This window comes from Nicotiana sylvestris, chromosome 9 (genome assembly GCF_000393655.2).
Source record: "Nicotiana sylvestris chromosome 9, ASM39365v2, whole genome shotgun sequence".
Classification (NCBI taxonomy): domain Eukaryota; kingdom Viridiplantae; phylum Streptophyta; class Magnoliopsida; order Solanales; family Solanaceae; genus Nicotiana; species Nicotiana sylvestris.
The window spans coordinates 3,719,057-3,735,788 of NC_091065.1; the positions used below are offsets into that span (position 1 = coordinate 3,719,057).

Below are 16,732 nucleotides of genomic sequence, written 5' to 3' on the forward strand. Positions count from 1 at the left end.
TTCTTAAGAAACATACGTTATTACTTTTGCTAAAGAACGGACACAACTAGCATATACTTTGAGCATTCTTGTTCATATTACTCTTAGCATTGAACAGGTAAAACTAAGACTATTTTTAATATTTAAGTATTAAACCTCTCCAAGTTCTTAATCATTTTGTGATTTTCTTGTTTTGCTCTGCAGCTTTCAGAAATGGAGATTGGCTTAGCAGTTGGTGGTGCATTTCTATCTTCAGCTTTGAATGTTCTCTTTGATAGGCTTGCTCCTCAGGGTGAGCTGCTCAAGATGTTTCAGAGGCAAAAGCATGATTTTTATCTCTTAGAGAAGCTAAGGAGGACTTGGTGTGGTTTCCGGGCTGTGCTAAGTGATGCAGAGAATAAGCAGGCATCTAATCCAAACGTGACTCAGTGGCTTAATGAACTCCGGGATGCTGTGGACAGTGCTGAAAACTTAATGGAAGAAATCAATTATGAAGTTCTGAGAGTTAAGGTGGAAGGTCAGCATCAAAATCATGCAGAAGCAAGCAACCAGCAGGTAAGTGACCTCAACTTGTGCTTGAGTGATGGATTTTTTTCTTAACATAAAGGAGAAGTTGGAAAGCACCACTAGAACATTGGAGGAGTTGGAAAGGCAAATTGGTAGGCTTGGCCTAAAGGATCTTTTTTCCGATAAAGAAGAAACTAGAGTACCTACAACATCTTTGGTTGATGAATCTGATATCTTTGGTAGGCAGACTGAAATAGAGTCTTTGGTTGACCGTTTATTGTCTGTTGATGCCGATGGAAAAACGTATAGTGTAATTCCTATTGTTAGAATGGCGGGGGTTGGCAAGACAACACTTGCTAAAGCTGTGTACAATAATGAGAAGGTGAAAGACCATTTCGATCTGACAGCTTGGTTCTGTGTGTCTAAACCATATGATGCTTCTAGGATAACAAAAGGATTACTTGAAGAAATTGGTTCATCCAACTTGATGGTTGATAACAATTTTAATCAACTTCAAATCAAATTGAAGGAAAGCTTAAAAGGGAAAAAGTTTCTTATTGTTTTAGATGATGTTTGGAATGACAACTACCTCGAGTGGGTTGAGTTGATAAATCCTTTTGCACAAGGAGAAATTGGAAGTAAGATCATTGTGACGACACGTAAGAAAAGTGTTGCCATGACAATGGGTAATGAGCAAATTAGCATGGATACTTTGTCTAGTGATGTCTCTTGGTCTTTATTCGAAAGACATGCATTTGACAACATGGATCCTAAGGAACATCTAGGACATGTAGAAGTCGGGAAACAAATCGCAGCTAAGTGCAAAGGTTTGCCCTTAGCACTAAAGACAATTGCTGGTTTGTTACGGTCCAAATCAGAGATTGAAGAGTGGAGACGAATTTTGACAAGTGAAATATGGGAGCTGCCAGACAATGGAATATTACCCACGTTGATGTTGAGCTACAATGATCTTCCCGTTCATTTGAAGCAATGCTTTTCCTATTGTGCAATATTTCCCAAAGATTATCCATTCAACAAAGAACAAGTTATTCAACTCTGGATTGCTAATGGTCTCGTGCAACGGTTGCAAAAAGATAAAATAATTGAAGATTCGGGCAACCAATACTTTCTCGAGTTGCGATCAAGATCATTGTTTGAAAGGGTCCCAAGTTCTTTTCAAGGGGGCACTGAGAAATTCTTAATGCATGACCTTGTCAATGATTTGGCCCAAGTTACATCTTCAAGACTTTGCATCAATTTGGAAGATAACAAAGGATCTGATATGGTGGGAAGATGTCGACACCTATCATATTCAAGGGGATATAATGGTGACTTTGAAAAGTTGAAACCTCTCTACAAATTGGAGCAGCTGAGGACATTGTTTCCAATCAACTACACTCCATTTTCTCTAAGTAAGAGGGTGTTGCATAATATATTGCCAAGACTAACATCCTTAAGGGCACTCTCATTGTCTGGTTATTACATCAAAGAGTTACCAAATGATTTATTCATCAAATTAAGGCTCCTAAGATTTTTGGACCTTTCTTGGACCTGGATAAAGCAGTTACCAGATTCCATTTGTGTACTCTATAACTTAGTGAAAGAATGAAAAAAGAGCCGATGTAGATTAATTTTCACTGTCTCTTTACATTCACTACCATGGCTTGTATATACATCTACCTCCTATACATATATAAAGTGTATGTATAATATTCCTAGACAAGGTATATTGTTTACTATGTGATCCCATACTCACTTTAGTGTATTTGCACTAATACAAATGTGAGCATGTGCTCACTCATGTGCTTGGCACTTAACAAATGAAGGGCCCAGATGAATCAGAGACTCTTTTAATCTAACGGTCAAGGTTAGATTGCAGGAGTCTGTGTGGATGCTTCTTTTGTTTCAACATCAGCATCTGCTTCGATGCTTCTTCTTCTTCTGGGAGAACAGAGCTTCATCCGCAGCATCTGCTGCGATGCTTCTTCTTCTTCTTCTTGGACAACAGCTTCTTCTGTTTCAACATCCCCCCTCAAGGTGGAGGGGAGAGAATGGACCCCCAGCTTGGATAAAATGCTCCGATGAGAACCCCCAGATAAGGGTTTGGTAAATAGATCGGCGAGCTGAGATTCGGACGGAACAAAAGAGAGAGATATCAAACCGGACAGAAATTGTTGACGAACGAAGTGACAATCCAACTCCACATGTTTGGTTCGTTCATGAAAAACTGGGTTACGAGCTATGTGGATGGCGGCTTGGCTATCCGAGTGAACAGGCACTGGCAAAGTGGGTGAAGCTGATAGATCTGCAAGTAATCGGACTAACCAAGTGATTTCTGCGGTCACCCTTCGCATAGATCTGTATTCCGCCTCTGCGGAGGACATAGAGACGGAGATTTGTTTCTTCGATTTCCAAGAGATTGGAGCTCCACCAAGGGTGATGAAAAAGCCACTAACAGATCGGCGAGAATCTCTACAAGCTGCCCAGTCTGCATCACAAAAGGCGAGTAGATCAAAAGATGGATGTGCATTAAGAAAAATCCCTTGAGAAGGGTCGGTGCGCAAATAGCGAAGAACACGCAAAGCTGCAGAATAGTGGGACATGTAAGGACGTTGCATATACTGGCTCAAACAAAGGACATCGAAAGAGAGGTCCGGCCTAGTATTTGTTAAGTAGTTGAGCTTTCCAACAAGATGGCGATAGATGGTAGGATCAGGCATAGGCTCTCCCATATCAGCTTGCAATTTAGAGTAAGGGTCGAGAGGTGAAGATACAGCAGGACCTGTGCAGTCAAATTCAGCCAAAAGTTCCAAGGTAAATTGCCTTTGCCCTACTATAAAACCATGCTTTTCTCTGAGAATTTCCATACCCAAGAAATGATGAATGTGCCCAAGATGTTTTACTTTGAATTCTGAGTGTAGAAAATCTGCAAGTTGTGCAATTTCTGTGGTGTCATTACCTGTGAGGAGTATATCGTCCACATATACAACTAATATGGAAATTAAATCACCTGATCGCTTAAAGAACAGTGAATAGTCATTTAAAGAGCTGGAGTAACCTTTGTAATTCAGAGCCCCAGCTAACCTAGCATACCATTGCCTCGACGCTTGCTTTAAACCATAGAGTGATTTCCTTAGTCGACAAACAAGATTAGGTTGAGAAGGAGTCAAGCCTGCTGGGAATTTCATATAGACCTCTTCTTGCAAATCCCCATGCAAGAAAGCATTATTAACATCGAGTTGTGACACATTCCACCCCTTCTTGATAGCCACAGCCAAAAGACACCTGATAGTAGTCATCTTTACCACAGGTGAAAAGGTTTCTGAATAATCTATCCCTTCCCTCTGAATGTCCCCCCTCACCACCAACCTAGCCTTTAGCCTTTCAATTGTACCATCTGAGTTATGCTTAACCTTGTACACCCATTTACAAGGTAAAGCTTTCTTCCCTGGTGGTAAGGATACAACATCCCAAGTGTTATTTATCTCAAGTGCTGAAATTTCAGCATCCATAGCCCTTTTCCAACCTGGATGGGTAGAGGCTTGTAAATAACTGCTAGGTTCTGATGTGGTAGAAATATATTTAAGGAGATGCTGGTTGTCTATAGAAAGAGCATGGAAGGAAAAGACATTTGGCTTGAGAGGTTTGGATAGACAGGAACTAAGGTCGGATAGATAGATGCTATTGCAAATATAATCATTTAAGTAGGCTAGTTTCTGAGTTACCCTGTCAGACTTTCTGACTGATGGAGGTGGAATTGGAATAGGTGTGCTGATTGATGAAGGAGAAAATGTTCTGGACAGAATGGGTGAGTGAGAAGAACATGGAGTAGAAGCAGAATCTGAAGGGGTCAGGTTGATGTTGGTTGAAGTAGAGGGACCAGGACATGTAGCAGAGCTGCTAGGTGAGGAGTGGGTAGAGGAGTGGTTAGATGTCCCAGAAGAGTATTCTGTTGAGTTTTGGGGTAAGGTATCTGGTGGGATTGTGTCTTGAGGAAAGAAAGGGAAATCAGATGTGAGAGGTGAGTGTGAAAAAGGGAATTGATCTTCATGAAACCTAACATCTCTAGATACAAACACCTTCTCAGTGACAAGGTCCAGAACCTTGTAACCTTTCTGATGTTGTGCATATCCCAGGAACACACAACCTTTTGCCCTAGGCTCAAACTTCCCTCTGTTGTTAGACAAAGTTAAGACATAGCACAAACAACCAAAGCTCTTGAGAGATTCATAGCTAGGTTTTGTACCAAGCAATACCTCATAGGGTGTTAATCCATTTAGAACCTTAGAGGGGATTCTATTGATCAGATATGTAGCTGTCAATACACATTCTCCCCAGTATTGGAGAGGCACCTTAGAGTGAAATAAAAGTGCCCTTGCTACTTCCAAAAGATGTCTATGCTTCCTCTCAACTACTCCATTCTGTTGAGGGGTAGAAACACAAGAGGTTTCATGTATAATCCCTTCTGATTCAAGAAAACTTGCTTCTAGTGAACCTTTTCCTAGTTCCATGGCATTATCTGACCTGATCTTCTTAATTTTCAAGTTAAACTGTCTCTCTGTCATGCACATAAATGATTTCAAGACTGAAAAAGCATTCCCCTTAGAACTTAAGAGAAAAGTCCAAGTGGCCCTACTACAGTCATCCACAATAGTCAAGAAATACCTATAACCATTATAAGTCACAGTCTTGAATGGCCCCCATGTGTCAATATGAATCAAATCAAAAATAGCAGAACTCTTCATATGACTCAAGGGGAAAGGCAGTCTGGTTTGCCTAGCTTGAGGGCAGATGTGACACACACAATCAAACTTAGAGGGAAATTTAATAAAATGCAGATTTCTCATTACTGAAAAGGGCAAATGCCCTAGCCTAACATGCCATTGCCTTACAGTAGCAGTAGCAATAGCAGGTAAAGGTACTGAAAAGGAAACAGGGGTAGAAATGACACTGGAATTTCTTCCTTTTGGAATGGAAACTACATTTTTTCTAAGAATAGAGACAAACTCTTTACTAGCTGACTGAAAAAGGTACAATCCATCTCTAACTTCACCAAAAGCTTGTCTCTTCCCCACTAAAGGGACCTGCAACATACACCCATTAGAAGTTAGATTCAAAGAACAACTGAATTGAAGACATAACTTATGAACAAATAATAAGTTATACTTGAAAGAAGGTACATGAAGCACTCTATGAAGAACCATATCAGGCTGAATAGACACACTTCCTATATGTGTAACACATAACTGGAATGAATTAGGTAAGCTAATGTGCAAAGGTGCAGGAAGAGGAGTAAGAGATAGGAAAGAGCTAGCATCAAAACACATATGTTCAGAGGCCCCTGAGTCAATTATCCATGTTTTAGTGTTGAAAACAGCAAGACAAGTTCCTGTGTGTTGGAGTATGGTACCAGCTACAGCATTAGCATTGATTTCTGATGTTGTTGCTGCTGCACTTTCAATCTGGACTTGCTTGATTATGTTTACTAATTCTGACACTTGCTCCTTACTGAAAAACTGGTTCTGACTGCTGATGTTTCCTTCACTACTTGTTTCCTGTGTTGTCACCACTGCATTTCCCTTTATAGTAGGCTGATTTGTTGATTTTGTGAATTGAAAATCATCTGGGAATCCTATTAGTCTGTAGCAATCTTCCCTTACATGCCCTGTTCTCATACAATGACCACAACTCACATTAGGATTGTATTTCGTCTTCCTTTTAAACTTTTGTTGCATGTTCTAAAAGTTCCCCTGTTTCTGAGGAGTTCCCCATGATTTCTGAATATTGTTTCTTTGATTAAACTTCCCTTGAGCTCCTACCATAAAAGATGCACCATCTGTTGGATATTGTGGGCTAACAAGCATTTCCCTCTGACTTTCATCTTGCAGGAGGATGGAATAGGCATGATCCATACTTGGAAGAGGGCTTATCATGAGAATATTGCCTCTTGCAGGTGCATACACATCATTCAGTCCCATTAGAAATTGGATGACTCTCTGATCCTCCAGGAACTTGGCTACTTTCTTCTTCCCTTCACACACACAGGTACAAGTGCACCTTAAATGTGAGTTCAGGGAATCTAACTCATCCCATAATTTTTTCAGAGTTGTAAAGTATGCTGCAATATTGCTATTTCCCTGAACTGTCTTAGCAACTTCCTTTTGTAGGTGATAGAGTTTGGCTCCATTGGATTGTCCAAACCTATGCTCAAGACTACTCCAAAGTTCTTTTGCAGATTTGGAATAGATTACACTGTCTCCTATCTCTTTAGTTAGAGAATTTAAAAGCCATGAGGTTACCATGTCATTGCACCTACTCCATTGTGCATGATCCTTTGAATCCAAGGCAGGTTCATCACAAATGCCATTGATGAATGCCAGCTTGTTTTTGGCTGATAATGCAATGAGTATTGACCTTCTCCATCCTGGGAATCCTCTTCCATCAAAAGGTGAGGTCACAAGAGTCATCCCGGGAGCATCTGAAGAGTGAAGAAAATAGGGATGGTTGGTGTCATGACTGACTGCTTGACTGGTTGATGTTACTGAAGAGTCTGTTCCAGTCATGGTGATAGAGCAAGTTGAGTTCAAGGAGGAAAATTAGAAGATGAAGTTGAAGGATAGAGCAGAGGTCTGCTCTGATACCATGAAAGAATGAAAAAAGAGCTGATGTAGATTAATTTTCACTGTCTCTTTACATTCACTACCATGGCTTGTATATACATCTACCTCCTATACATATATAAAGTGTATGTATAATATTCCTAGACAAGGTATATTGTTTACTATGTGATCCCATACTCACTTTAGTATATTTGCACTAATACAAATGTGAGCATGTGCTCACTCATGTGCTTGGCACTTAACAAATGAAGGGCCCAGATGAGTCAGAGACTCTTTTAATCTAACGGTCAAGGTTAGATTGCAGGAGTCTGTGTGGATGCTTCTTTTGTTTCAACATCAGCATCTGCTTCGATGCTTCTTCTTCTTCTGGGAGAACAGAGCTTCATCCGCAGCATCTGCTGCGATGCTTCTTCTTCTTCTTCTTGGACAACAGCTTCTTCTGTTTCAACACTTAGAGACACTTCTCTTATCATCTTGTCAAAACCTTGAGGAGTTACCACAGCAGATGGAAAAGTTGATCAACTTGCGTCACCTTGATATTAGCGCCACTCCTTGCTTGAAGACGCTGCTACATCCGAGCAAGTTGAAAAGCATCCATGTGTTATTGGGAGCTAAATTTCTTCTGGGTGATCGCAGTGGTTCAAGAACGGAAGATTTTGGTGAACTACATAACTTGTATGGATCTCTATCTATTCTAGAGTTGGAAAATGTGGCCGACAGAAGGGAAGCTTTGAAGGCAAACATGAGAGGAAAGGAACATATTGAAAAGTTATCATTGGAGTGGAGTGAAAGTATTGCGGATAGTTCACAAATTGAAAGAGACATACTTGGTGAGCTACATCCAAATCCAAACATAAAAGAACTTGCGATCAACGGATATAGAGGGACAAACTTTCCAAATTGGCTAGCTGATTATTCATTTTCTGAGCTGGTAGAATTATCTCTAAGCAACTGCAAGGACTGTTATCCCTTGCCAGCATTAGGCCAACTTCCTTCTCTGAAATTCCTTACCATTAGCGGGATGCATCAAATAACAGAGGTGACTGACGAATTCTATGGTAGTTCGTCCTCCAAAAAGCCTTTCAACTCTCTTGAGCGACTTGAGTTTGACGAGATGCTGGAGTGGAAGAAGTGGCACGTACTAGGGAATGGAGAAGAGTTTCCTACACTTCAACATCTTTCAATTGTTAATTGCCCCAAGTTGATTGGAAAGTTGCCTGAAAATCTTTGTTCTCTAACAAAATTGACAATTTCAAATTGTCCAGAACTCAATCTGGAGACACCTATAGAATTTTCAAGTCTTAAAAAGTTTAAAGTTGAAGGTTCTCCTAAGGTTGGAGTTCTTTTTGATGATGCTGAACTGTTTTTGTCTCAACTTCAGGGAATGAAACAGATAGTTGAATTACGCATCAGTGATTGTCAGACTCTTACCTCCTTGCCTTTTAGCAGTCTGCCAAATACTTTGAAGGAAATAAGGATAAAACGTTGTGCGAAATTGAAATTAGAGTCATCCGTTGGTGATGTGATTTTTGGAGGAAGTAACATGTTTCTGGAGAAATTGGAACTTGAAAAATGTGATTCTATAAATGAGATATCAGCAGAGTTGGTCCCACAAGCACGCTATTTGACTGTACAAAGATGCAACAACCTTACAGGGCTTTTGATTCCCAACAGGACTGAAGAACTCCAAATTGAATACTGTGAGAATCTTGAAATACTTTCGGTGGCTCAAATGACGTCGTTGCGTACTTTGGATATTATCTTCTGCAAGAAGCTGAAGTCGCTGCCAGAACATATGCAGGAACTCCTTCCATTTCTTAAGGAACTGACACTGTATAAGTGTCCAGAAATAGAGTCCTTTCCTGAAGGAGGATTGCCCTTCAATTTAGAAGTCCTTGGGATCTGGATTTGCAAGAAACTGGTGAATGGGCGAAAGGAGTGGGGTTTACAGAGACTCCCCTGTCTCACAAAGTTAGACATCAAACATGATGGTAGTGACGAAGAGATTCCTGCTGGTGAAAATTGGGAGTTGCCTTCCTCTATTCGAACTCTTTTTATAACCAATCTGAAAACATTAAGCAGCCAAGTTCTCAAAAGTCTCACCTCTCTTGAATCTCTATCTACTTGTAGATTACCTCAAATTCAGTCACTGTTGGAAGAAGGGCTTCCCTCGTCTCTTTCTCAGCTTCTATTATATTTCCATGATGAGCTCCATTCACTACCGACCGACGGTCTTCGGCGCCTCACCTCGCTTCAATATCTAATGATTTACGAGTGCAATCAACTCAAATCTATTCCAGAATCAGCGCTGCCCTGCTCCCTCTCTAAGCTGGTCATCCATTATTGCCCTAAACTCAAATCTCTTCCAGTAAAAGGGATGCCCTCTTCCATCTCTACACTATGGATTCGCAACTGCCCATTGCTTAAATCAAGTCTAGAATTTGAGAAGGGGGATTACTGGCCAAAAATTGCTCTAATTCCCACCATAAAAGTCAATGAGGAATACCTGTAATGATTCAATCGAAGGTGCTCTAACAGATGTAAGTTATTCTTTTTTTTTTTTTTTTCTTTTCGAGTAGCTCTTTATTTTTTTGTTACTTCTCTTTGCTTTTCTGTTAATTCTTTTCCTTTGTTAAAAATCTTGTTGAGCAGTGTGAAGAGGTTATGAAACAGAGGAAGCATCTTCAGATTGGGATGAATTGAATGTTAGACGACAAAAACAAAAGGTGATAAAATCCATATATTTGCACCGGAACATTGCAAAAAAAAGATTTTGGTATTGGTAGGAATTCACATATTTGCTCCAGAACGTTAATAGCTTAATGTAATATTAATGAACTCGTAATCTATTACGACACACATGTATGTCAGCCATATGTTTATTGTCTTTGGAAATTCATCTCATCATTTGCAATTCATGTATAGTTGTCATATATCTCGCTCTTCATCCTGTAGATTTTTAGTTCATGTATTGCTTGAACTTTCATCTCAATAGAAATTCATGTATTCTTGTTCTTTCCCCTTTTCAGTGAGTTGAGCGAGGAGGAGGTGGTTTAGAGTAATGCACATGTCCACTATTGAATGCGATGCTCTAATAGAATTCAAAGGTATACGCGACACAAAGTTTGTTTCCTATCTATTAAAAAAAATAGAAAAGTTTGCTTCCCAATATGATTATCGAATATCACTTAGCAATTATTTTTATCAGGATTAGGGTAACAATATGCAAGCTATAACCGCTCTTAGCTCCGCTGGTGAATGGAAAGTTGTGCTGACATTCTCCATCGAATGGACAATAACCTTGAATGTGGTCTGTTAGCAACGTGTAAGTGAAGAAACGTACTCTGATTTGTGTGGAATTTGACAGTACTACTTCTCTTTGATCACTCTTAGAAAATATTGTTCAACATTTTGTACAGCAGTTTCTTCCAATACATCAGTTAAAAGAACTAGTCATTTTCTGTTGTCGATTAAATCATCCAGTGTTATCAACTATCAAATTAAAACTGATATTTTCCCAAATTAAAATGGGTTCTTTTGTTATAGCTTAGGAGACACTAGCTCAGTGTGTTATACAGTTCAGCCTTGATTTGCTCTGAGGAAAGTTTTGCTGCATTCAGGGAGTTATTTTTTTTAACTGTTTATGTCCCAAATTCAGAGAATGAAGTTTTATCGCTGCTGAAAGAACGACTTCCCTCGTCTCTTTCTCAGCTCCATCGGCTGCCAACAATGGGCCTTTAGCTTCAATGTCTAGAAATAGCCTCCTGCTATTTCATTGCCAATCTCTATGCTTTTGTGTACAGTCATTCAAATCTCTATGCTGATACAAAATGCTGATATTTGAATCTAACTTCTTTTCTTTTGCAGAAGGAGGTTGATTAGAACGATGTGAATCCTGAAGTTTCAGCTCATACCACATCTAGAATCTGTCAAATTGATGCCAGAAGTAAAAGCTGGGCAGAGAGTTGTCAAGGATCATTCTTATGTGAAATGTCCCTCTCAATTTCATGGACACATGGTGAGTATCCGACAGTATAAGTTATTCTTTTCTTTTTCAGTAGCTTTTATTTTTTGTTATTTCTCTAAGCTTGTTTTGTTAATTCTTTTACTTTGTTAAATCCTGTGGAGCAGTGTGAAGCTTATATTGCCACTATGAAGCCGAGGAATCATCTTCAGGTCGCGTTAGATGAGAAAAATAGGTACTTCTCTTTTGTTTGGAATTTGACAGTAGTACTGCTCTTCATCAGTCTGAGAAGCAAATACTATGCAATGTTTATACAGAAGTTTCTTTGGTTATGGTGTTCTTCGTGTGAGTTTAGGTTGCTTTGTATCCTTTTGCTTAAAAGTGACAATGACTTCTCTCCTTTAATTAAACTCATAATATTATGCCTCTGTAGGCAGAATGTGGCCTTATTGCTCGCATTGGTATATCTTCAACTTGATTTAAAACAATTTTCAGAATGTCTTTTAATACTTATATATGACTTCAGTATGCATCTATGTGTCTGCGCAAAGGCGAGACTGGTTCAGCATTTGGATTGCTGGTCAACTCATCTGGTATGCCACCTTGAGTTCTATTCTCTTATTAACATAAGCTATTTGTCAGTAAACTCACCTGTAATATCCTTTCTATGTACTTCTCCTTGTTTGTTTACTAGGAGTAGTTGTTTATTTGTTTCCCCAGCAGCTGGATGTACAGCAATGATAAGGGTTAGATATATGCAGTCTCAACTTTACAATCAGGTACACTTTCGTGTGATTTCTCTCCTTTCTTCGTCTCTTGCGCTAAGGTAAAGGATTCAAAGAATGCAACAGCACTTTCTCAGATGTTGAAATGTCTTCCGATATCTGCTTCCATAACTTAAACACATGTTATATCGCATTGATTTCAAGTTGATGCAGTTGCATCTGATAGCAAATACTGAGATTTTGTCAGTATTTGGATCTTTAGACAGTAGTTAATACATCAGATTTTTGTTTTGAATTGTCAGAGATTTGGATTGAAGATATAAATATTAAGCAGATTATGAAGTTCCTTTCAAATTCCTTCCATTACTCAACTTCGAGTGGCACCTCAGAACTAGGGGAAAGGCAAGGAAACATATGCGACTCGGAATGATTTCAAGGTTAGATAACAAACAGCGATTCAGTCATGTTTCAGTCATGAAATTAATAATTTTATCTAGGAAGTTCATAGCAAAATGTAATTTTAACAAATCTGATGTATATCCTCGGCCACATTCAGATCGTGTCGGATCGCTGTAAAGTGGTGGCCACCTCTGTACCATCTTCTGCCGTGGGACACAAGGAGAGTTTCCCTTCTCCATCACTTCAGTATGCATCTATATGTTTGCGCAAAGGCGAGACTGGTTCAGCATTTGGATTTCTGGTCACCTCATCTGGTATGCTACCTAAAGTTCTATCCTCTTATTAACATAAGCTAGTTTGTCAGTAAACTCGTATGTAATATCCTTTCTATGTACTTCTCCTTGTTTGTTTACTCGTCATTTTTTTCCAGTCACATAATGTTTATTTGTTTCCCCAGTCGCTGGATGTATAGCAATGATGAGGGTCGTTCATTCCTGTACTCCTATTTGTCGATTTCAGTCCTTTGAAGAAGCAAAAGTTCGAGACAGTTTAGATGTATGCAATCTGATCAACTTTACAATCAGGTACACTTTGCTTGTTCCCTGTAAGAAATTCACATGAAGTTTGCAAAAGCAAATAATTATAAAAATTGATGTGGAAATCGAGAAAGGGAAAGGAGTGGCCAACAGATATTGAAATGTCTTCCGATATCTGCTTCCATAACTTAAGCACATGTTATATCGCATTGATTTCAAGTTGATGCGGTTGCATCTGATAGCAAATACTAAGATTTTGTTAGTACTTGGATCTTTAGACAGTAGTTAATACATCAGTTTTTTGTTTTGAATATTCATAGCTTTGGATAGAAGATATAAACATTAAGCTGATGTTGCAGATATAAACTTCGATTGGCACCTCAGAACTAGGGGAAAGGCAAGGACACATATGCTACTCGGAATGATTTCAAGGTTAGATAACAAACAGCTATTCGGTCATGTTTCAGTTACCACAATATTTATATTCAATTTACTCGTTAGGCTTGACAGCATAACCAAGAAAGAGCCAGATCTTATTAGTTCTTTTGTTTTAGTTGATGCATATTAGCTGTTCAAAATATGATGCAGAGTAACTTGGTATTTTATTTTGAGTATTTCCTCCCTTCCTTTTCTACTAGCTCGATTTGGCCGTTGATACATTGTCATTGTTGCAGTTTTTCAATCTTCTGTTCGTTGTTCTTAAACCCCAGTCAATTCATGGAATCACAAGGAAGATCACGAATGGTCGGAAACTAGCAATCTCTATGTCACAATCAGCTACTTTTTTCATCAAGCTTGGAAAGCAAAATATATGGATGAAGATCTCCAAACTCAGTTCTTTTTCATCACGTGTTGCTTTTTCCATTTTGATCTTTGAGTTTCTAACTACCCTGCATTCAATAGGTAATACTGATGATTTTCAAATTGCTTGTTACCTCTGCCTTTTGATAGTTAACGGTAATGCAATTTATCAGCCATTGGCAGTGTAGTTTAAAGGATGAGCAGGGAAGTCAGATTGTCTAAAATAATATCTCATATACTTCTTCTACTTCATTGTTAGGAGATATGTGGTCCAAATAATGCGTTTCCAATCTTGAGTCTTATGTGTCTGGTGGAACACGAAAGTTGAACAAAAACAATATAAATTTTTAAATATCTAGCATTTATTTCCTTGGAGTATAGCTCATCTAATAGAAAAGTGTTCAATTCTTTGTTTGTAATTGTTGTAGTCAATGTACACTTGGTAAATTGGCAAAATCTGGTGCATATCCTCGCCCACACTCAGATCGTGTCGGATCGCTGTAAAGTGGCGGCCATCTTTGTACCATCATCTGCCCTGGACACAAGGAGAGTTGCCCTTCTACATCTCTTCAGTATGCATCTATGTGTCTGTGCAAAGGCGAGACTGGCTCAGCATTTGGATTGATGGTCACCTCATCTGGTATGCCACCTCGAGTTCTATCCTCTTATTAACATAAGCTATTTTGTTAGTAAATTAGCCTGTAATATCCTTTCTATGTACTTCTCCTCGTTTGTTTACTAGGAGTAGTTGTTTTTTCCTGTCACATAATGTTTATTTGTTTTCCCAGCCGCTGGATGTACAACAATGATGAGGGTTCTTCGATTTCAGTCCTTCGAAGAAGCAAGAGTTCACATGTAAGAAATTCACATGTCGAGTCCTCACCTTAAGGATTAATGTGGAGTGTGTGTCCTCACCTATTTTTTTCTCAGCTTTGTTCCCTATTCTTCGTCTCTTGCACAAAGATAAAGGGTTCAAATAATGCAACTTCACTTTCTCAGATATTGAAATGTCTTCCGATATATCTGCTTCCATAATTTAAGCACGTGTTATATCGCATTGATTTCAAGTTGATCTGGTTTCATCTGATAGCAAATACTGAGATTTTGTCAGTATTTGGATCTTTAGACAGTAGTTAATACATCAGTTTTTTTTTTTGAATATTCATAGATATATAAACATTAAGCTGATGTTGCAGATATAAACTTCGAGTGGCACCTCAGAACTAGGGGAAAGGCAAGGAAACATATGCTACTCGGAATGATTTCAAGGTTAGATAATGAACAACGATTCGGTCATGTTTCTGTTACTAGAATCTTTATATGGCCATTGAACATTTCCTCCTTTGCTTTTCTACTAGCCCGATTTGGCCGTTCATACATTGTCATTGTTGCAGTTGTTCAATACTCTGTTCGTTGTTCTTAAACGCCAGTCAATTCGTGGAATCGCGAGGAAGAGCATGAATGGTTAGAAACATGCGGTCCCTATTTCACAATCAGGTACATTTTTCCTAATTCCTTTTAATATATGGATGAAGATCTCCAAACTACCCTGCTTTGTTCATTTTGATCTTTGAGTTTCTAGCCACCCTGCATTTGATAGGTAATACTGATGAATTTTCTCATTTTCCGAATTTCTAGAGCATAGTTGAATGGATATTAAGTTGTCACCTTCCAACTTCATTTTATCTGTTTGTGTTTTTTTCCTTTCCCTTTTTAAGTCAGCATCATGTGGCAGCTTCGAACATGAAAATCAGCATTAATTTACATTCAGCGATTAATTTAAGGCTAGTATGATAATAGGTGTATCATGATGTCATTAAAACTATGAGAAAACTTCAGTTGTTGATTAATCGTAAAACCAGTAATATCACAGATGAAATGTCAGTAAGTTTAGGAATCATTTTCGTAGTCAGATAAAACCATGATTGTTGATTACTCGTCTAGAGGAATCAATCATGTATAGCTATACAAATGCGGGCTGCTGGTATAGCACATTGATTGGTTAAGTGTTTTAACATATCCTTTTCTTTTGTTTTCAGTTTGGTTTTTATGAGTTGTTGAGAAGGGAAAGCTGTTGAGATATTTAAGTTACTCAGAGAATTAGGGACTTCATATTAGGCCTTTCTGCTCTGGTTACGTTTGGCCAACAGAAAGCAAAAGACGACATAATTATTGGACTTTCTCTAGTGAATAATCTGAACTTCTGGACGTGAACGGTTAGAGCAAACTGTAAATGCACTGTAAAATGTACGAGAAACGGAGGAGATTCTGAGGAGAGAACGTTGAATGTCAATGAGAAGAGAAAGTAAAGTTTCAATGGTCTCCTCAAGTTGGCTAGTGAAAGTAGTGCAGCAGGTTTGAGGGACTAGTACATTATCAATAAATCAGCTATAGCTGTTTCTGCAATTGGTAGCGCAAATGCTGAACCGTTTCACTTCCTCTACAACATTGTTTGCTACTATTGTCAATAATCAGATTCCTGCTAAGTCATTCAAGACTGATGTTGCTACTGTTCAGAAGATCGAGGCTGGTCTCTCATCCTAGGATCTCATTGTTGCTCGTCGAATTTCTAAATAAAACTTTACCTCGGAATTCAGTACTCGTGCAAAAAAGATTCATATGTAATGTTTTCATTCTTTCTTTGTGGGTTGGTAATCTTATCATTATGATATTGGCTGTTCATTTTCCTACTAATATGTAACCTTGCATTATCTCAGGATTTTTATAATCTTCTATCCATAGAAATGTATAATATTCTTGTGAAGGAAATCTCGTTGGTGCTAAGTTATGTAGAAATTCTTAGTTTCACCATTCTCGTTGGCCCACGTACCCGGATTCCAAAAAATTTCGAAGGAAGTTGTTACCCATAACCTAAGGAACATATATGTGATTTTACTAAGTTTCATGGTCAATTTCGTGGTAAAAATCTCATTCTTGTCAAACCCTAGGTTTTTCATCTATCCCATGATTTCTACCAATTTTCATGTTGAAATCTACCCAAAATCTATGTATTGAACTCACAATAGGTAAAAACTACTTATCTCCAAAAGCTAGATGAAAATCCCTCTCAAGAAGCTTCAAAAATCGCCCAACAATAGTAGAGTGAAATGAGTCAAAAAGGCCTAACTCCCGTATTAAATGAAGTGCACCGTGCCAGCGATTTTCGTACATGCGGTGCATTGACCGCATCCGCAGTCACGC

General features: G+C 38.7%; 1 pseudogene; it reads left to right on the forward strand.

Annotated features, from left to right (window-relative positions):
* The first annotated feature begins 35 nt into the window (after window positions 1-35).
* Window positions 36-16,275, forward strand: LOC104222505 (putative disease resistance RPP13-like protein 1; annotated as a pseudogene).
* The last annotated feature ends 457 nt before the right edge of the window (window positions 16,276-16,732 follow it).